The following is a 22,844-nucleotide window of genomic DNA, read 5'->3' on the forward strand; positions in this document are numbered from 1 at the left end:
TACCTTCAGGGAAGGAGTTATTGGAAATGTCAGCAAGTATAGAACTGCAGTGGATCTTGGTCAGTCAGTGCAGTGGATCTCATAAACCCAGTGTTCTCACATTCCTGCGTGCATCTGTGTTTGTGCAGTTGTATTGATAGCAGCGCATTTCCTCCTTCCTACTTTAGGGAGTACTACAGTAAAAGGGTTTTGAGCTGGTTCATCTCCTTTACACCGTGTGGGTTTCAGATTCAGTTAGCTCTGAATGTTGGACGTTCAGAATCCGCTGTCGGCTCGGGTAACTGTTGAGGAGCACGGATTGATATTTCAAATTATGGGAGTGATGAAGATTTGAGGAATAACTTTCTTCTTATAGAATCATGCAGCACAGAATCGGCCCCTTTGTCAACTCCTCAATACCAGATATCGTAAATTAACCTAATCCCATTTGCCAGCACTTGGCCCATATCCTTCTAAATCTTTCCTGTTCCTATACCCATGCCTTTTAAATGTTTGAATTTTACCCACCATCACCACTGCCTCTCGCAGCTCGTTCCATCCATGTCTCAGTTCAAAGCTGTAATCTGCAGTGGGGCCTGCTGTATGAGGACAGACAAGTGCAATGGTCAAGTGTACATTCTCAGATTAAATAGAATTAAAAATAAATACCAGTTCCCTCGGACTTGTTAAACATTGGATTTGTCATTACATTCTTCATTCCGCTTCCCGTGTCCCACCTGCAAGTAGTTTTTGTTTTGAATGAGTACAGAGCTATACGCTGAGGATGACTTTCCTTTCTGACTGTGGCTATCTGCTCGACTGTAAAATATACAACAAACCTGAGCATTCCTTAAACCCACAGAGGGCATGACGCATTCTCACTGAGAGAGCAAATCATTTTCTGTCAAATGACCCTCAATGATTTCCCATAGCTTCCCCCCGAATGTTCAGGTTGGATAATATTTATTAGATTCCAGTTCTCCGCCATTCTGATTGGTATAGCTCCCCCACCCCATAATCCGTCTCTTATCCTGGGTGTTCCTGCTTTTCCTCTGAGTCTGGAACATTTGGCAGCTGTTGTAACCGCTTCTCCTTCTGTTGCTGTCTGCTGGATAAACTGGAGGGTTTTTAAATCTCTCTTTCCTACAACACAGTTCATAGCTTCACCTGGCTAATCCCAGACTGTTCCTTTACCTTCCCCCACTTTGACAGTGATCCTGGATTTATTTTTCGGTAATGAAGCTGGGCTGACCTCTCAGTGAGGAAGCATTTTGCAGGCAGTAATCATAACTCAAGATTAACACGGAAAAAGACAAGGATGAGGGGGGAATCAAAGTTCGAAACTGGGGGAATGAGGTCGGGTATGATTAGACCGAGAGCAGGAACTTTTAAGTAAATCCATGTCAGAGCAATGGGATGTATTGAAGAAGAAAATAGGGAGATTACAGGGTCACATGTTCAATGAAAGATAAAGGTGGTACTCAGAAATGCTGTGAACTCTGCATATCAGGGGATTTCCAGGATAAGCTCACTGGTAATGCAAAAATTGTTGGAAATTGGAATTCAATCCATGAGTGTGAGCTGATGCACTTGGTGGGACACAAAACCCAAGGGGTACCTTATGAATTGGAGAAACCTGGGAAGCACTGAGTATCAGAGGGATCTTGGTGCACATGAAGATCTTAAAGTAGTAGGACAGGTTGATGAAATGATTGAGAAGATATTGGGATTTTTTGGCTTTTAAATGCGAGACATAGAGTTTAGGAGCAGGGTTGGCACTGTATAAAATATTGGCTCGGCTACAGCTAGAATGTTGGAGGACTTTGATTGTCTGAAAGAAGGTGGAGACTTTCCAGGAAGACTCCAAGGTAGTAAAGGTTTGGGTATGAAGGGAGATTGGATGGACTGGGATTGTTTTCCTTGGAGCAGGGGAGATTGATAGGGGGCATCATTTAAATGTATAATATTATAACACAGAAGGAACTATGTTTTCCCCTTTGTGGTCTAGTTTGAGTTTTCCTCCAGAAGTGTTGTCACAATGTGGAACTTACTTCCTGTAAGGGTAGTAGAAGCAGATCCCCGATAGCATAGAACTCTTTAAATGTGCACTTCTAATGTCAGGGTTATGGACCGAATGCTGGAAAACTGAATGAGAATTCCGAGGCAATCGTTTCATGGATTCTATCGGGCAAAGTACATTTTTATTTTCTGTGCAGTAAGTCTCTATGTCTCCAAGCCTTCTCCAACTCCCAGCTGGACCATTGGCTTTTCCACCAATACTTGCCCCAGAGCCATTACCTCCAACAGCCAACCTGGCTGCAATTATCCCAGACTCTGTTACTTTTCGGGGTATCTTTTTGTTTTTGCAGCATCTCTGCCATTTCAGCAACTTTCCCAGTGATGCAGCATTCCATGTCAGTGTCTTTGAAATTGCATCAACCACATCCCCCCCCCCCCCCGCCCCGCCCCCCAACATTGAGCAAGCCGTCCTCAGGCATTTCGCACTGTTCAGCTGTAGACACCATGAAATGGGTCTTGCCTCACAAGGTATTCCACTGGCTCTGCTGATAGACAGGGTTACTCTTACATCATCTCCATTGTTTACCGTTTTTTCTGAACCATGATTTGATTTGATATAATTTATTATTATATTGTCACGTTTACCTCTGTATTGTGGGGAAAAAAAAACTTGTTCTGTTTGCCGTGCAGTGAATGTTCCATGGAAAGTCACAAAGGCCATCGGGTGATTGAACAGAGTGAGGGATACAGAGGTACAGCTACAAGGAAGGTGCACAAGAAACAAGATCAACATGAGGTTTAACATTTGAGAGGTCCATTCAGAATTCAAATACCAGTGGGGAAGGAGCTAGTCTTGAACATGTTGTTCTGTGTGTTTATGGTTTTGTATCTCATGACTGACGGAAGAGGTAGGAGGAGAGTTTAACCGGGGTGGGAGGGTCTTTAATGGTGTTGGCTGGCTTTCTGTGGCAACAAGAAATGTACATTTCTCCTCTTGCAACATGTATGAGGTGAGGGAAGCTATTAGCGTCCCTGCTGAGTACACTTGCAAGAAGTGCACCCATCTCCAGCTCCTCCAAGCCCGTGTTAGGGAACTGGAGCTGGATTTGGATGAACTGCGGATCATTCGGGAGGCAGAGAGGGTCATAGATCAGAGCTTTAGGGAAGTAGTTACTCCGAAAGTTCAAGATAGATGGGTGACAGTGAGGGGGAGTGGGAGGAGGAAGCCAGTGCAGGGACCCCCTGCGGTCATTCCCCTCAAGAACAAGTATACCGTTTTGGATACTTGTGGGGGGGATGACTTACCAGGGGCAAGCAACGAGGTTCAGGCCTCTGGCACGGAGCCTGGCCCCGTTGCTCAGAAGGGAAGGGTGGAGAAAGGTAGAGCGATAGTTCTTGGGGACTCGATAGTGAGGGGTACAGACAGATGGTTTTGTGGGGGCGACAGTGACTCACATTTGGTATGTTGCCTCCCAGGTGCAAGGGTACGTGATGTCGCTGATCGTGTTTTCCGGGTCCTTAAGGGGGAGGGAGAGCAGCCCCAGATCGTGGTCCACATTGGCACCAACGATATAGGTAGGAAGAGGGGTGAGGATGTCAGACAGGCTTTCAGGGAGCTAGGTTGGAAGCTCAGAGTTAGAACAAACAGAGTTGTAGTCTCTGGTTTGTTACCCGTGCCACGTGATAGAGAGTCGAGGAATAGGGAGAGAGAGCAGTTAAATGCGTGGCTACAGGGATGGTGCAGGAGGGAGGGATTCCGGTTTCTGGACAACTGGGGTTCTTTCTGGGGAAGGTGGGACCTCTATAAAAAGGATGGTCTACACCTGAACCTGAGGGGCACCAGTATCCTTGGGGGGAGGTTTGCTAGTGCTCTTTGGGAGGGTTTAAACTAACTCCGCCGGGGCATGGGAACCTGGACTGTAGCTTTAGGGTACAGGACCTTGAGTGTAGGGAGGTTATGAATAATGCAGCGATCTCGAAGGAGGGTGCCTCTAAACAGAAGGGTGGATTGAAGTGTGTATACTTCAATGCCAGAAGTATAAGAAATAAGGTAGGTGAACTTGCAGCGTGGGTTGGTACCTGGGACTTCGATGTTGTGGCCATTACAGAGACGTGGGTAGAACAGGGACAAGAATGGCTGTTGCAGGTTCCAGGGTTTAAATGTTTTAGTAGGATCAGACATGGGGGTAAAAAAGGGGGAGATGTGGCATTACTTGTCAAAGATAGTATTACAGCAGTGGAATGGACGATGGAAGAGGACTTGCCATCTGAGGTAGTTTGGGCTGAGGTTAGAAATAGGAAAGGTGAGGTCACCCTGTTAGGTGTATTCTACAGGCCTCCTAATAGTCCTAGAGAAGTAGAGGATAATATTGCGAGGATGATTCAGGAAAAGAGTGAAGGTAGCAGGGTGGTTGTTATGGGGGACTTTAACTTCCCAGATATTGACTGGGAGAGCTATAGCTCGAGTTCATTAGATGGGTCGCTGTTTGTCCAATGTGTGCAGGAGGGTTTCCTGACACAATATGTAGACAGGCCAACAAGAGGTGAGGCTATACTGGATTTGGTTCTAGGTACTGAACCAGGCCAGGTGTTAGACTTGGAGGTAGGTGAGCACTTCGGGGACAGTGACCACAACTCGGTGACTTTTACTTTAGTGATGGAGAGGGATAAGTGTGTGCCGCAGGGCAAGAGTTATAGCTGGGGGCAGGGAAATTATAATGCAGTGAGGCATGACTTAGGATGTGTGGATTGGAAAAACAGGCTTCAAGAGAAGAACACTAATGAGATGTGGGGATTGTTCAAGGAGCAGCTACTACGTGTCCTCGATGAGTATGTACCAGTCAGGCATGGTGTAAAGGGCCTTGTGAGGCAGCCGTGGTTTAGTAAGGAATTGGAATCCCTTGTGAAAGGGAAGAAGGCGGCATATGTAAAGATGAGGCGTGAAGGTTCAGTTGGGGCGATAGAGAGTTATAAGGTAGCCAGGAAGGATCTAAAGAGAGAGCTAAGAGAAGCGAGAAGGGGACATGAAAAGTCTTTAGCTGGTAGGATTAGGGAAAACCCAAAGGCTTTCTATAGGTATGTCAGGAATAAAAGGATGACTAGGGTAGGTATCGGTCCAGTCAAGGATAGTAGTGGGAAGTTGTGTGTGGAGGCGGAGGAGATTGGAGAGACACTAAATCAATACTTTTCATCAGTATTCACTCAGGAAGAGGACACTGTTGCTGATGTGAATATGGAGTCACAAATGATTAGAATGGATGGCCTGGAAATATGCAGGGAAGAGGTTCTGGGAATATTGGAGAGGATGAAAATAGACAAGTCTCCTGGGCCTGATGGCATATACCCTAGGATCCTATGGGAAGCTAGGGAGGAGATAGCAGAGCCATTGGCCTGGATTTTTATGTTGTCAACAGGAATAGTACCAGAGGACTGGAGGATAGTGAATGTGGTCCCCTTGTTCAAGAAAGGGAGTAGGGATAGCCCTAGTAACTATAGGCCAGTGAGTCTGACTTCAGTGGTGGGCAAAGTCTTAGAGAGAATGGTAAGGGATAAGATTTATGAACATCTGGATAGGAATAACGTGATCAAGGATAGCCAGCATGGTTTTGTGAAGGGCAGGTCGTGCCTCACAAACCTAATTGAGTTCTTTGAGAAGGTGACTAAGGAAGTGGACGAGGGTAAAGCAGTAGATGTTGTGTATATGGATTTTAGTAAGGCGTTCGATAAGGTTCCCCATGGTAGGCTAATGCTAAAACTACGGAGGTATGGCATTGAGGATACATTAGAGGTTTGGATTAGGAATTGGCTGGCTGGAAGGAGACAGAGGGTAGTAGTTGATGGACTATGTTCATCTTGGAGTGCAGTTACTAGCGGTGTACCACAAGGATCTGTTTTGGGACCATTGCTTTTTGTTATCTTTATAAATGATCTAGAGGAAGGGCTTGAAAGCTGGGTAAGCAAGTTTGCGGATGACACAAAAGTCGGTGGAGTTGTGGATAGTGAGGAAGGAAGTGGTAGGTTACAGCGGGATATAGATAAGTTGCAGAGCTGGGCTGAAATGTGGCAAATGGAATTCAATGTAGCTAAGTGTGAAGTCATTCACTTTGGTAGGAGTAACAAGAAGGTGGATTACTGGGCTAATGGTAGGCTACTTGGTAGTGTGGATGAGCAGAGGGATCTTGGTGTCCATGTACACAGATCTCTGAAAATTGCCACCCAGGTAAATAGTGCTGTGAGGAAGGCATATGGTGTACTGGGCTTTATTGGTAGAGGAATTGAGTTCCGGAGTCCTGAGGTCATGTTGCAACTGTATAAGACCCTGGTGCGACCTCATCTGGAGTATTGTGTGCAGTTTTGGTCGCCATACTATAGGAAGGATGTGGAGGCATTGGAACGAGTGCAGAGGAGGTTTACCAGGATGTTGCCTGGAATGGTAGGAAAATCTTATGAGGAAAGGCTGAGGCACTTGGGGCTGTTCTCATTGGAGAAGAGAAGGTTTAGGGGAGATTTGATAGAGGTGTATAAGATGATTAGGGGTTTAGATAGGGTCGACACTGAGAACCTTTTACCGCTAATGGAGTCAGGTGTTACTAGGGGACACAGCTTTAAATTAAGGGGTGGTAGGTATAGGACAGATGTTAGGGGTAGATTCTTTACACAGCGGATTGTGAGTTCATGGAATGCCCTGCCAGTAGCAGTGGTGAACTCTCCTTCTTTATGGTCATTTAAGCAGGCATTGGATAGGCATTTGGAAGTTATTGGGCTAGTGTAGGTTAGGTAGGATTCGGTCGGCGCAACATCGAGGGCCGAAGGGCCTGTACTGCGCTGTATCTTTCTATGTTCTATGTTCTATGTTCTACATTCAGTCAATGGATGGAAGGTTGGTTTGTGTCTGATCTGGCCTGTGTTCACAACTCTTTGTAGTAACTTTCAATGTAGATACCTGTCCACAAGAAACCTTCTGTAACACTGAATTTCCAATGTATGCCTGGACAGTTTATTTTACTAAAGGTACCCTGTGGATCCGCCTGAGCTTCTGAACAACACCCAGTTTAACTCGACATTTTGCCTTTGTAAACTTCCTGTACATTTTGAATGAATGATAAACAGCATGTTATTAATTTTCAAAAGCTTGCAGGAATTCACATTGAAAGTAAAGAATCCAGTGTCAATTCACTGCAGTTACCTTCTTGGATGCTGTGTGTTGATAACTGAGGAGAATTAGTGCAGCTTTTCCAGGGTTGGCAATGGTATCTTGTTACTGTTACCTCTATCTCCGTGCACCCACAATGTTGGTTCAACCAACAGGATCAGCGTGTCATCCCCCATCATATTTTCAGATGATTGGGGTTTGCACTTGACCAGATTTACAACAATCCCACCCCCCTCATCTTTCATTGTGCTTGTACAGTCAGCATTCACCTCCACCTGGAAATCACATTTTAACAGCATGGATGATCACTGCCTAAGATCATCATCCCTTTGTTGTTGAACCGCATCTACCCTCAAACCGAACATAAAAAATCTTTTCCCCCTTCCCCAATACACCTTTTCACTTTCATGACAATTGATTTAAATCTGCCCTGTTTTGATATTTCAGCACAGTGATGATTTGTTTTTCTCCTCATAAATCAATGCAAGGGCTCACTGAAAAGAGTTACAATTTTTTTGTGATGACTGGTTGATCTTTACTGCTGTTGTAGCAACAATGCAGATTGCTTGTAAACTTATACAGAAAAGAGTGCTCATTAATATTACGTCACTTTCCTGTATCCTTCTGACAGTGAATTGTGTGGCTATCATGATCCTATCCAAGGGAAAGTGTGGCCTCGCTACCTGCACAACACGTTATCTGGTGGCCATGGCAGCAGCAGATCTACTGGTCATTATCAGTGAGGTCATACTGAAGCAATTCCGTTATTACTATTACCCATTATGTTTCCTGGACATCACTCCTGTGTGCAGTGTTATCAATGTCCTGATCCGTGCATCCATAGACTGTTCTGTCTGGTTCACCGTCGCCTTCACCTTCGATCGGTTTGTCAGCTTTTGTTGCCACAAACTGAAAACTAAATATTGCACTGGGAAAAACACATCTGTAATTCTCTCAATAACCGGTATTCTGCTTTGTTTAAAAAATGTCCCTTGGTACTTTAGATATGAGCCCAAAAAGATAATCAGGAACATACCATTTTACTGCAGGAATAAGAGAAGCTACTTCACTGACTCTCGCTGGATTGGATTCCGCTCCTTTGCTGTGGCTCTAACCCCATTGGGGCCATTCTTTTTCATTGTGTTCCTCAATGTTCTGACAATCGCACGCATTTTATTTAAGTCAAGTCAAGTCCGTAAGGGACTGAGGGGTCAGAGTAAGGAAGGGAAGCAGGTTGACCCCGAGATGAAGAGTAGAATTAAGGCAGTGATTTTACTCTTCACCATATCCGGAAATTTCATCTTTCTCTGGCTGCTATATGTTTTATATATCCTTGATGTCCCAGATCGGTACTTAAATGGTAATGACTATGACATCTTTGAACAAGTTGGGTACATGCTGCGCAATGTAAGTTGCTGCACAAACACCCTTATTTATATGGCAGCTCTGCCCAAGTTCAGAGCTCAGTTCAACAGAGCGGTGAAATATCCAGTTTCCAGGCTTATTGAAGTAATCACTGCATAAATCTGACAAAAGCTCAAAATTCCGTGGGTGATGGGCAAGAAATGACCATGGAAGACTAAAGGGAACCCTTCTAGAGATGCAAATCTGTCCGAGAGATCAGAGAAGATAGAATATTTAGCAAACATCAAGAGAACCGAAAGAAGAAGATAAAGTTTCCCAGTTCAGGGAGCAGAGGGAACATTTCTGTCCTGGAATAGGGTCACTGGAACTGAAACATGAACTCTGATTTCTCTCCCACAGAAGCTGCCAAACCCATGGAGGATTTGCAGCAATTCCTGTTTTATTTTAGTTTAACATATTGGGGCCCAGTGTAAATGAGCCAGAGATACTGTCCAGAACAAACATCAGTGGAACAACGGCAAAAGGCAATATTTCCCCAAGGCAACCAGAACTAAAGGATCATAGAACATCAACGTGTAGGAGCAGGGTCTCTGCTTCCTCCTGGATCAGAGGAAGTGTTCCAGGGGGTCAACTCCAACTCTGCTGCTTCAGTTTTCAGCTCTTTCCATCCAAGAAAACAAACAACATTTCTGTTTTCAAAATGAAAATCCATGTAGATGCTGGACGGTTCATTATGCTTCAATAAAACCATCCCAATTATTCATGTCATTCTGATTCTCCCACCAGTAGCTGGTGCTGGGGGCATTCTGTTCTCCAGCTGCCTAGTGAGAGTGCTCGTGTGATTGGGAGGTGGGGGGCGCGGAGATGGGGTGGGGGCGGAGTGGGGTAATCTAGACAGATTATATCCATAAACATGATGATTGCTATCATTAAGTATCTCAGTCTAAGGAGCCTGTCTAAAGGATTGGGAGAAAAGCTGGAGACAGTTCCAGGAACTGAGTCTGCATTCAGCACAGGGGACAATGTCATCACTTGACAGCAGATCACATACTCCACAACTTCCCGGGAATTGTCTCAGAAAGTTCCCAATCTCAGTTTTAAATCCGAGCTTTTGGATAACTTCGAACCAGGTCTCAGCATCAAGTGTGTTTGTTTGTGTTTAATTACTGCATCAATCCACATGCTGTTTAAATCTTCCTACACCCTGTTCTTACACCATTACTGGAAATTTCAGACTCAGACTTGACATTTTAACCATGGTTTTATTGTCAGTCGGCTTCATGTCGCTGAAGTGTCTGCTAAACATGAGGTAACTCCATGTGGTTTCCATCTGAACTGCGCTGGCTCCAGCAACATCTGCATTTCAAATTGGTCTTGCCTTCAAATCTGTATTTTAAAGTTATCTTGCTATCAGATATATCAATGATTTCACCCAACCTGAAGCATCCATGAGTGTGCACGGCCTCTATCTCTGTAAGTACCTCCAACCCGGAAACGTTCCCTGTTTCAGGAATCCTTCCCAATGAGCAGCATTGGTCTGTACAGCCACCGAGTGACTCACTCAGAGTGGAAGAGAGTTATCCTCAATGTGAGAGAGCCCAGTGATGCTGTGTGTAGAATGTGTTACAGAGCGATTGTGTGACGGAGGATCCAAAGGGATATTAATATCTTCAATGAAAGGGAAAGTCTGGCCGAGAGAGTTTCACAGCAGACTACCTCCCTGTCCTTATATAGTCTGCTGGAAATAACTGACAGCGTATCATGTGTCCTCCTCCTCCTCATTGACTCCACAATCAGTTACATTTCTGATACCATAAATCCCTCTGGATAATGATATTAAATAACTTCTCACTATTATCAACAGAATGATTCTGTTGGTTATTTCTGTTCCTCCTACAAACGTGAACGACATGTTGTCATTGTACCATCCTCCACCACTTCCTCTGACAGCTCATTAACTTCACTCGGCAAGTCCCGGGGATGAGAGGTTGGTTTATCTGGGCATGTATTCAGGACAATGAGAGGGGGATCTAATGGAAATGTATCCAATTCTAATGGTTGGACGGTCTAGATACAGGGGGTGGACTGTATCCCCTGGGCAGGTATTGTCAGGACAAGCATCCCAATCTCAGGACATGGGCTCATAAGTCCCTCTGGATAATGATATTAAATAACTTCTCACTATTATCAACAGAATGATTCTGTTGGTTATTTCTGTTCCTCCTACAAACGTGAACGACATGTTGTCATTGTACCATCCTCCACCACTTCCTCTGACAGCTCATTAACTTCACTTGGCAAGTCCTGGGGATGACAGGGCTGTCCCATGAGAGGTTGGTTTATCTGGGCATGTATTCAGGACAATGAGAGGGGGATCTGATGGAAGTGTATCCAATTCTAACGGTTGGACGGTCTAGATACAGGCACTGGACTGTATCCCCTGGGCAGGTATTGTCAGAACAAGCATCCCAATCTCAGGACATGGGCTCATCCATTTCTAATAGAGAGGAAGAGAATTATCTTCACACAGAGTGATCAACCTGAGGGATTCTCTCCCACAGAAGGCTGGGGAGCACAGTTTACTGAGTACATTCGGGAAAGACATTGATGATATATTTTTACAGGTTAAAGATATCACAGGGTTTGGAGCGAAATTGGGAATATAGCAGTGAGATAGAGAGTCAGACATGATCACACTGAATGGGAGAGCAGGCTGAAAGGGCTGAATGGCCTCTTCCTGCTCCTGATTTCTGTGTTTCTGTCAGTTTAATGTCCTGCTGAAAGTATCAGTGATTACATTGGGGAAGCACATCAGGAACTGTTTTTATTCAAACACTTGAGATTTGTTTCCATGAAACCGTTTATCATTAGACCTCTGCAGCCTCCAACCTGTTACAAACCGTCTCATTCTTTCTTCAGTGTTACCCCCATTCCAATTGCTCAGAAATCATTACTTTTCTAACTTCCTTCCGCTCTGCTGAATCCCCCCACCCTCATAACACACGGGTTCACCTTTCCCCTCTCCCTATCGATGCTGCCTGACCTTATCAGATTTCTCAGCATGGCCTGTGTTTATTTCAGAGGGAATGACATCTCCCTGTTCCTGTTTCTGTGAGAGGATACATTCCCCAATCCGACTCCTTGATATTCCGTTTGTTCACAGAGAAAAGAAATGCCACTCTGTCCAAATTCATAACATGCACAGAAGGGCATCAATATATTGTGATGATATCAAAAATAAAACAACTTAACCCAAATGAAATCCATGAGGAAATGGCATGTTGCAGTGGGATCTGTAAGGGGCAGGAATTCCATCCCCCCTCCCCCTGTTGTTATTGGGTATGATGCTCCTGACCCACCAATACACAGATCTGACTGAACGTACAAACAACCCCTCTCCATCCATTTCATTCAGAACAGGACGGATTAAGGCTAAACGTAAACTGTGATGAATGCTGCATGTGGGGAGCCATGTTACTGTAGAGCTTTGACAGCACTGAAATCAAGATGTTCAGCCCATCATTCACATACCAGTCTAACCATCTGGACTCCCTCTCTAAACCTCTCCAATTCTCAAGATCCCTGTCTGATTGAAGTCTTCGGTGTGGAGTTTGCACATTCTCCCTATTGCTAGTTAATTAATCTCTGTTCTACTTGTTACAAAATGGGGGTAAACCCTTCTGCTTAATTTAAACCAGCAATACAGAAAAGATTTATCTCCGTGCAGTAATCTGTGAAATTTTGAGAGGCCAAGCACTATTTAAAGTAAAATTAACAACTTTACTTCTTAAAGTGTAACAGAGAATAGTTAACTAACAACTATTTACAATTCCGGTCTAACCTAACTTTTACCTTCCCCTTCTACAATAGTAGTCCAATAAAACTTCCAACTCAGATTTCCAAAACAAAACTTCTGATCACAAAACCAGGCAGCTTTCAACTTTCTCTGTATTCCTGTCGTCTTTTCTTCTTTTTGAGATTTTGCTTCACAGGTTACTGATCGATAAAGGTACCTTCTGAGAGAGCTATTTTTCAGACAGTCATTACATGCTGGTAGCTTGGCCGTTCTCCTCCAACTGTTCAGTTTTCCCCGGTCTTAAACCCCAGAGCGTTGGATTTTGTCATTACCTTTTAAGATTGTCAATGTACTCAATTCAAACTGGATTGGAGTTTGGTATTTTTCTGGGTATAATTTAAATTGACTGGCCTAATTAGAATCTGTTTGTCATTTCCAGGCAACCAGCTACCCTCATTACCCCAGTAGCTGGAGCACAAATTACACTGTTACCTTATTCAGAACACATGGTGCTGTCAGGTAGTTTTTGCTAGCTTTTTAACTCTCTTAAAGGTACAGTACATCCACATCTTCATAACATACTTTAAGAAATAAAATTGTTGATTTTTATTTTAAATAGTTCTTGGCCTCTCAGTTTTTCACAGATTACTGCAAGTGATAAATCTTTTCTGTGGTTGCTTTTAAAATTAAGCAGGAGGGTTTACCCCCATGTTATAATGCTGGCTAACATTCATGAAAACATTTTCGGAACCATTTCAAGTTCACCAACATCCTTCCTGTAGCAGGGAGACTAGAACTGTACTCAGTATTCCAACAGTGGCCTAGCCAATGCCCATATAGCTGCAACATGACCTCTCAATTGTTATACTCAATGCAATGACCAATGAAGGTAAGTGTGCCAAATGCCACCTTCACTACCCTGTCCACCTGCAACTCTACCTTCAAGGAACTATGAACCTGTACTCTAAAGTATCTTTGTTCAGTAACATTACACCTCGAAATTTATGGGAAGAGGCCCTTTGCTGAAATATCGGTATCACAGATAGTCACAGGTAAGGTGCCAGGAGACTGGAGGTTGGCTAACACGGAGAGGAAAAATCAGGAAACTACAGACCGGTGAGCCTGTTTGAGGGGATTCTCAGAGATAGAATATATATGTATGTGGAAATGCAAGGACTGATCAGGGATAGTCAGGATCACTTTGTGTGTGGAAAATCATGTTTCACGAACTTGATTGGGTTTTATGAAGAAGATAGATGAAAGCAATGAGATGGATGTTATCTACATGGACTTGGGAAAGGTCTTCGACAAGATTCCACATGGCAAAGTGGTTAAGAAGGTTAGATCAGATGGAATGACTAAATTGGTTCGAAGTTTGGAGAGAGAATCGTAGTCGAGGGTTGCTTTTCAGGCTGGAGGCCTGTGACCAGCTGTATGCCACAGGATTTGGTATTAAGTCCACTGCTTTTTGTCATTGACATAAATGATTTGGATGTGAATATAGGAGGTATGGTAAATTTACAGATCACAGCAAAATTGGTGGTTTAGTGGACAGCAAAGAAGGCTACCTAAGAGTACAGCGGGACTGTGATCTGATGGGCAAATGGACAGATGAGTGGCAGATGGAGTTTAATTTAGGTAAATGTGAGATGCTGCATTTTAGTCCGGCAAATCAGGGCAGGACTTACAGACTTAATGGGAACGTCCTGGGGAGCGTTCACAAACAAAAACTTGTGACATTATCACTGAGGAAAAGTCAGTTATCATTTAAATTAGAATCCCTACTGTGTGGAAACATGCCCTTAGGCTCAACAAGTCAACACTGACCTTCTGAACAGTAACCCACCCAGACCCATCCCCCTACGTTACCCCTGACTCATGCACTTAACCTACACATTCCTGACCAACATGGGCAATTTAGCAAGGCCAATTCACCCAACCTACACACCTTTGGATTGTAGGAGGAAACCGTAGCATAACCACACAGACACTGGGAGAATGTGCAAACTCTATACAGACTGTCACCTGAGGCTAGAATTGAATCCAGGTCCACAGGGCTGTGAGGCAGCAGTGCTAACCACTGAGCCACTGTGTCCCCCCCAATACAGTTCTATGGTCAGTAAAGGTAATGATGCCTGGAACTCCTGCTGTGAAGTCCTGGAGCTCAGTTAGCTGACATCCAACAACCAGACTAATTTCAGTTTTCTTTTCTGAAAGGGCATCAATGAAGCAGATGGGTTTTCACATTAATTGAAAGCAACGTCATTGGTAGAATTACAATTCCATATGTATTTATGAAACTGAAGTTCTGTCATGATCGGAGTTGGCTGAGGTCCACAGCATTGCATCTGAAGTATGTGACTTCCCACCTGATTTACCATCCAGTTTGATACACATGTTCCAATCACACAATAAAAGTTTACGTTATTGATTAGTGAAATGGTAATTTGTCTCCATTTGGTTTCTAGAAATTTGGAATGCAGGCAGACTCAGTGAGAGCAGGTAACTACATTAATGTGAATTGACTGTGAACAATTGTGAGGCCATCCAGTTTGCTTCTGATCGCGATAGGGCTTTGTGCATTTGCTCAGTGGGAAGTTTGAAGAAACTATGGATGAATTGTTTTCCCATGCATAGGAAGGTATTAAGCAGAAAGGTAGAAGAATATTTTACACCTGTGTAAGGTGTGTTTTGTGGGGACATGTGTAAAATACTGACGCCTTCTTTACAAATTCATTTGTAAGATGTAGACATCACTTGCTGGCCAGCATTTCCTGCCCTCTTCTTTCTTCCAGGTGATCGGTTGTTTATGAAGAAGTCTATCTTTCACTGAGGCAGAAAAGACTTTGCAATGTGTTATCTGAAAAATGTGAAATTTAGAAACCAGGGAAGACGTTTCTACCCCCCCCCCACCAACCCCTTCCCCATTAAAGATGGGAACAGAATTGAGAAAGAAGAATGCCAAAAAACAAGCAAATTATCTCTCAGTCTCTCTTGAGCAGAATTATGTATAATGTGAGCAGGTGTCATAGAACTGACATGTTTAATAGTGGACAAATCCCGAGGTCCGGAGGAGTTGTAACCAAATAGACAAAGGGATGAAATCACAAGCGCTCTGACCCAAATCTTTAATCTACCCAGTCACAGAGAGGAGCCAGAGAATGGCAGGACAGCTGATGTGTTTCTACTTTTCAAGAAGGGTGGGAGAGATAGAACAAGAATAACAGGCCAGTGATTATCACATCAATGTTAGAGAAAACTATTCGAGAATATTCCGAAGGAGAGAATTCACCTCTATTCAGAGAGGAAAGGTTTAATCATGGATAGTCAGCCTAGTTTTATCAGAGGGACGTCTTGTCTCACAAATCTGGTGGAATTTTTAGAGGAGTAAGTAAGCCTGTAGACTAGGATTGGGAAGTGAATGTCATTTATATAGATTTCAGCAAAGTCTTTAATAAGATCCCACATGGGAGATTGATAATGACAGTAAAAGCAAATAGCATTCACACAAACTTGGCAAGTTGGCTGCAAAATGGGTTCAGTCAGAGGAGGCAGAGGGTGTTGATAGAAAGCTGTTTATGTGATTGGAGGCTGGGTTTCAGTGGCGTATCACAGAGTTAGTGCTGGCACCCTTACTGTTTGTGATATTCAGTATTGAGATAGATATATGTGTATGTGTTGCCGGGGAAGTGGTGTGGTGGGAGGAAAGTTTGGGAATGATACATTTGCAAATGGCACAAATGTTGATCAGGTGGTTGACAATGAGGAAAAAAATAATAGGGTACAGGAAGAAATAGGCAGATTGGTCAAGATTGTCAGATCAGTGGCAGATGAAATTTAACCGTGATAAACGTGAGGCGATGCACTTTGGCAGAAATCACAAGACAAGGCAGTGCCCAATGAAGTGTGGGACACTAGGATGCTCAGAGGAACAAAAAGATCTTGAGGAGCTTGTTAACAGATCCCTGAAGGCAGCAGGACAGGGTAAGAGGGTCGTTAAGGCATACAGGCCACATGTTTTTATCACTGAAGGCAGAGATGATAAGAGCAGAGAGATCCTGCTGGAGCTGTATAAGAGCTTGGTTCGGCCACAGTTGGAGTATTGTGTGCAGTTCTAGTCACTCCACCACAGAAAGAATGTGATTACATTGGAGGGAGTTCAAAGGAGATTCACCAGAATGTTGCTTGATGTGTATCGATGTCGCTGGTGAAGAGGGAGTTGGATAATCTCAGGCTGCTTTCTTCAGAGCAGAGCTCCAGGGATATAAGACTATTGAGGGGCATGGACAGGGTGAGTGGAAAGCAGTTGTCCCCCTTGCTCGTTTGGCCAATAACAAGGTACATGACATTTAAACTGAAAGGTCGAAGGTTTCAAGGTGATGTGAAAAATGTCTTATCACCTTGAGGATGGTAGGGGTCTGAAATGCACTGTACAGGAGGGTCGTTTAGACAGGAAACCTCACAAACTTGAAATGTCACAACATCAAGGCTACAAGACGAGGGCTGGAAAGTGGGTCTGATGTAGATTTAGAATCATTTTGGCGGAATATACACGATGAGCCAGAAGGCCTCTTCTGTTCTATGAGATTCTGTCATTCTGAGTTCTGAAGTTACGGGTTCAATTTTGTTTTTTTGTTTTGAGATAATATTATGGAGTATCAGTTCTAGTTGTTGTTGTGGTCAGTGTCAGCTTCAGATTCTGCATTCGAGTACTCATTCACAGACAAAACTGTCCAAATGAGTTGTAAACCTGAATTAACAAGAAAAGCAGTGGTATTATATTATGCAGCAGAACAGCTCCCAAGGAGTTCTACAACATGAGGTACTGAATGACTGAGTCGCCTCAGCAACATGAAGGCCATCACTGACACAGATATCAAAACAAAATTCAACATTGATGGGACTGATAGTGACTGAGATAATGCAAGGATTGTTGTCTGAAGACAAATTGCAATTAACATTTGAGACCTAATAGTTTCAGAATAATCCAATCTTTGGGGTATTCAGATGCAGCCTTAAGTCTCAATGATATCACAGCATTAAAATAAACCTGTTGTTGTAATCTGTTTGTTCAGAATGATTCAACTTAATTGAAGATATAAATCACCGTTTCCCAGTGGAGATAGCACACAAAATAAAATGATGTCTCTGGAACTATGTCATCTCCAATTCTGAGAGAATTCTCGAATTCTGAAAGCTTGCCAGCAGCAAGAAGGGAGAGGGCGTTTGACAAACAGCAAAATGCACCATCTAAGGGAAAAGGTCGAAAAAGTGTACGACACCATCCTTGCTGGTGTTGGTGTTCCTTGTAAGTCTGAGAACAACTTAACTTGTATAAGTCTCTGTATTGCAACATATTTATTTCTACCAATGACTAATAATTATTTTATGTTTATTTAGCACGGCTAATAGCAACACAGCACGAGAGTGAGCTCACTTACATTTAAAGTGAATAGTTTGTTGATTAGGAGACTCCTTTGTAATCTGTAGCATTGTCTGTTTCTCTGTACTATGCAGAATGGGTGTACACTGAGACCACATGGATAGGCACAAGCCCTGGATTGTGCTAGACAGTGATTAGTCAGACCACTCTCTCTCTGTGGTAGTTCAAACCCTGCTATCGGTCAAAGGGGTTTTGTAACAACCCATCTCTCAGTGCTACCTGGTGTTTCCCATTCCCTGATGTGAAGGGATTTTGTTGGGTCTTGCTCAGGCAGATGGCTCCGGATGGGAGCACAGGGGGACAATGTGGGCAAGAGGTTGAACAGGATGATATGGAGTGATAAGTGAGGGTCAGTACAGAATGCTTTGATCATATTGTGTGTTTTCATCAGTAAGTGGATGTGTGGTGGCATGCTATTGGTCAGACCAGATCACTGGGAAGGGTTCAGTTCTGATGTTTATTGTTCAATTGTTTGATTGTCAAAAAGATATGTGGTGTGCCATTTGGAAAAAGGTACACTGTACTGTGATGCAGAGTCCAACAGGAAAACTGCTGAGATCTGGAGTGTGATGGCAGGAGCTTTCACACAGATGATCAAACAACTTTGTCCGATAGGAAATCTTCCCCCGCTACACCTTGCCCTTTGTTGCTATTGTCCTTTGATGTTCTCTGAATAATAATAGGCCATGTGAGGTTCCTCTTGTATGCATTTGTGTTGGATGGTTGTTTTGTCATCGGCTATCAATGTAGATATGTATTTATACATTAGTTTCTGATTCCAAGCTGCTTAAACTGGAGGGATTTCCAGACCCAGTGTGTGCTCTAAATCTGGTAGAGATCTCTGTCGAGAAGGAAAGGATCTACGAGAGAAGCTTGGGTGCAGGAGCCTAGACATCAGGCCAGGAGCACTTCTTAATCCCAGGAAAATGTCCAATTTCTAAACCCAAAAGTTGCAAAGCCCAATGCTGCATGGATTCAGAATTTGTTCGGGTGGGGGCTGTGGTGTTCAGTCTTGGGCAGGTGGGGTGGTCCAGTCCAAATGTTGAAGTTCTTCCAATTGAAGTGGGTATCCAACTTGGGACATGATGGTTGGATTCACATTGTCAAAATGTTCAATCCTGTGCACAAGGGAGGGACTCAATGCACGCTCAGTTTTCATCCATATTGTGGAGGACATCCATTCCTGGACACTATGGAGTGATTCCATGCCCTTTACTGTTGTTCATATAGTATGGATGTGCAATTCTGGAGGCAATCTAAGCTGTGGAGACTCCAAAAGCATTTGCAGAAATTTTGCGTTGGGGTGTGTGTGTGTTAGATGTCTCCCATTCTTTATTTTCCTGATCCCAGGCTGAGTCTTTGGTTGAATGTTGTGGCCTTATGTGAAACTCCAGCCAGTCTCAGTAACTTATAAAGCAGGTAAAGTCAATTGCTGCCACGCGCCCAAAAGCCATTGAGTCATTACTGTCTTTCTGTGAGCAATCTGCTGCAAATGATCAGGCTGAACAGTGCACTATGTCTTTCAGAAGTGGAAATGATTCATTTAGAGAGAGTTTGCTGTTGTTCAGATTCTATAAACTTCACGTGACATAGAACAACAATCATCTTTGTGCTCAAAGCCATCACTTACTGTCTGGGTTCAGGTCCAGCAAATGCTTGATCACTAACTTCAAGTCTCCTTTTCCTTTCTCTTTTACAGTTAGTCTAGTGGTGATTGTGTTCTTAGCTCGGGGTAAGTCTGGTCTTTCTACACGCAGCACTCACTATCTGGTGGCCATGGCAACGTCTGATCTACTGTTCATTGTTTTTTATTTTGGCCTTCAGCGATTTCCGACTTATTATTATCCAGTGCGTTTCCTGGACATCACTTCTGTTTGTTGTGCTACCTATGTCCTGAGCTGCGTGACGATTGATTGTTCTGTCTGGTTCACTGTTGCTTTTTCCTGCGATCGATTTATTGCCATTTGTCTTCCTCAGATGAAAGCTAATTATTTCACAGAGAAAACTGCGTTATGGATTCTAGCAACAATTTGCATTTTCTTTTCTATAAAGAACATTCCCAACTACTTTAGATTCAAATCAAGGAGGATCATCAACAATGTTCCATGGCACTGCTATACCAGGTCCAGTTATTTTAAAGGCCATCAGTGGGCAAGTTTTAGATGTTTTGAACATTTTCTAACACCTCTTTTCCCATTCACTTTTATTCTCTTTATCAACATTCTGACTGTCAGACAAATCTTTGAGGCCATTAAGGTGCGTAAGGAACTGAAGGGTCAGAGGAAAATAGAGAATGATCCAGAGATACAGAGTAGGAAGAAATCTGTCTTTTTACTCTTTGCCATATCTGCCAGCTTTATTCTTCTCTGGCTGATGTCTATTTTACTTTTCTTTCATGTTGGTTATTCATTGGATTCTACGAATTATTATCTCTTTAAACAAGTCGCGTTTATGTTACGCAACCTAAGTTGCTGCACAAATACATTTATTTATGTGGTGACGCAGAAACAATTCAGAGACCAGCTCAAGTATGCAGTGAAATATCCAGTTATAAAAGTTATTCAATTGATCAGCAAACCCAAGTAATCAAGTCTCAACATTAGCTGAGGCAGATAATGGAATGAGGAATGAACCAAATGGAGAAGGAGGAGGAGGAACATGATAACACTTCTTTTCTAATTGACAAGCAATGAAGGAACAAAATGAAAGACGCTAGAGGAGTAAAGCCAATGTAACGTGTTGTTAACGATGAACAACAGTAAGTAGAAACCTGAACAACAAAGCCTGACAGGAAGAGGAAGCAGACATGCACAGAGAGTGAAGCGGATACAGAAACAAATAACCTGAAGGAATGTCAAATCATTCACTGTCGGAAAAGCGATCGCAGGCTCCTGTCCACTATTCTTCGTGGAATTCTCTAATACATACATCTGAACAAAGTTAAATCGAGATTACTGTTTTAAAGAGTAAAGAACACACTATCAAGATTTTGTCTTTTGATTGAAAATGTTGTTATAACAATTTTTTCCTTTGTCTGTTCCCATTCAGTTTATCTTGTCCTCTTGCTGATATCTCTCCATTTCTTCATTCATTTATTTCCACGAATCAGCTGCTGTGTTGATGGGGAATCAAAGGCCCAACCACAGAGCTCGCTGGCAAGTGGGATCCGAAGCTTGGGAATGGGGTCAGATGGACTCACATCCTCAATCCCTTCATTGAAAATGTTTTGTAGCTCTTATTGACTCCAATCGGGCTCAGCAGGAATGGACTCTGGATGAACCCTTCTTTGTTATGGAATAATGTAGCCTGAGACCAATTCAAAAGCACATGTGCATCATCATCAAGAATTACTGTTTGCATCTGCACAACAGTTCCTAAACCCATCCCTGCCTCAATTCAGAAGAGGTGAAACAGTCCCTCCATTCCATTATTACCTCCGAATCCTTGTACCCAGTACTATTACAGCCTGACACCAGATTATACACTTCATACAGTTACTTTGTCCAAGTTGTTTCTATCCTCCTGGTTTGCTTTCTGAACAAACCCCATTTCCTCATCGTGCACTGACGAAAGTGCCGTTACACAGGAATGCTATCCACCAAATTCTCGATTTTGCATTCTCACCCGTCTTTGCAAAACATTCCAAGGTCATCCATTGATTTCTTTGCTTTCTTAGACGAGTGAATCTTCTTTTGCAAATTCTCATTGAAGGTGTTCGGCATTCTGCTATCATGGAAATGTTACCAGCTACTGTGATGAGAACAAACATTACAGATTTCACAGAATTAAGTCAAATGAAATGGCAGGTAAGAAACAAAAGTTATCTCTTTCTCTCCCTTCCCCCAGTCCTGTGCCACTGAGCTGACTAAACCTCTGGGCATTCTCTAAGTCCTTCCAGTTACCCAGCTCCTTCTCCAACTTGAAATGCAGGTTACAATGTACCTTTGAGTAAGCCACCGTTTCACTGGGTGAACATTACATCTAATTTGCAATGACATACATCTTTTTAAGCGTGTTTGGGGATTGTATTGTGTTCAAGTGTACAGCGATGAGTATCGTGGTGAATAGAACTGGATTACAAGCAGGTAAACTGGGAATTATTCCCGGCAATCACAAGTTGAAGATTTTACATTAGTCAATTGGAAAAGCTAAAGAAAAATGAATTTGATCAGTTTGAAAATCATCCCAAGACCAATAAAATGTAAAGCAGGAATAGATAAAGACAGTCTGAATTAACCTATTTCCCTGATGCTTTCTTTCATACCTCCTCTGTCCCTTTCTCCCTCCCCATTCAAATCACACCGTGATGACTCTCGCTGTGCACCATCCCCTGGGGGAGGTGTGTCCCAGGGAGAAGAGGATGGTAGTTGATGAGATGGGCTGGGAGTTTGGCAGAGAAGAGATCTTTGAATGACAGACCTGGGGCCATTTCAAACAGCGTCTGGCAGCCATGTTCCCTTTCACCATGTGTACTGAGCAGGTAGGAAGTGTCTGGGTGTTCCAGTCTGTGGCTGTATATGAGAAAATGTACAATAGTTGAATCTCAATCTCAGTTTTGATCCTTCAAACTCACACCGTCCCTGAACCAACTCTTTCTATATCCAATCCCTGGAGCAGGTTGTGTCTCCAATGGGAGACAGTGAGTGTAAGAGATATTTGAGAGTGCTGGGACCAACCAGAATGTTGAATATTACCTCTTTAATCTTGCCATAATATTCCTTTGTTTTGGACCAGACCTCAAAATATTTCAAGAATGTAACCTCCACTCTAACTTTCTCTTATTTTAAAGGTAGATGTGTAGTGGATATTCCAGGTGGATGCACCTGGTCAAACCGCTCAGCTTTAAGCAAAATAGATTTCCTTTAAAAACAGACAAAAGAAAACAGAATTTAGAACAACTTAACTATTTCAAAACTCAGCTGAAAAATGTGTTGCTGGAAAAGCGCAGGAGGTCATGCAGCATCCAAGGAGAAGGAGAATCGACACAGCGAGAGCTGGTCAGTGGTGAGGGAGGGTGGGGAATTGTACACAGTGGAGAAACGTGGAGGGGGTGAGGGGCGACGGGGGAAGGACAGAGGCGGCGGGGCGGG

This window comes from Hemiscyllium ocellatum, chromosome 42 (genome assembly GCF_020745735.1).
Source record: "Hemiscyllium ocellatum isolate sHemOce1 chromosome 42, sHemOce1.pat.X.cur, whole genome shotgun sequence".
Classification (NCBI taxonomy): domain Eukaryota; kingdom Metazoa; phylum Chordata; class Chondrichthyes; order Orectolobiformes; family Hemiscylliidae; genus Hemiscyllium; species Hemiscyllium ocellatum.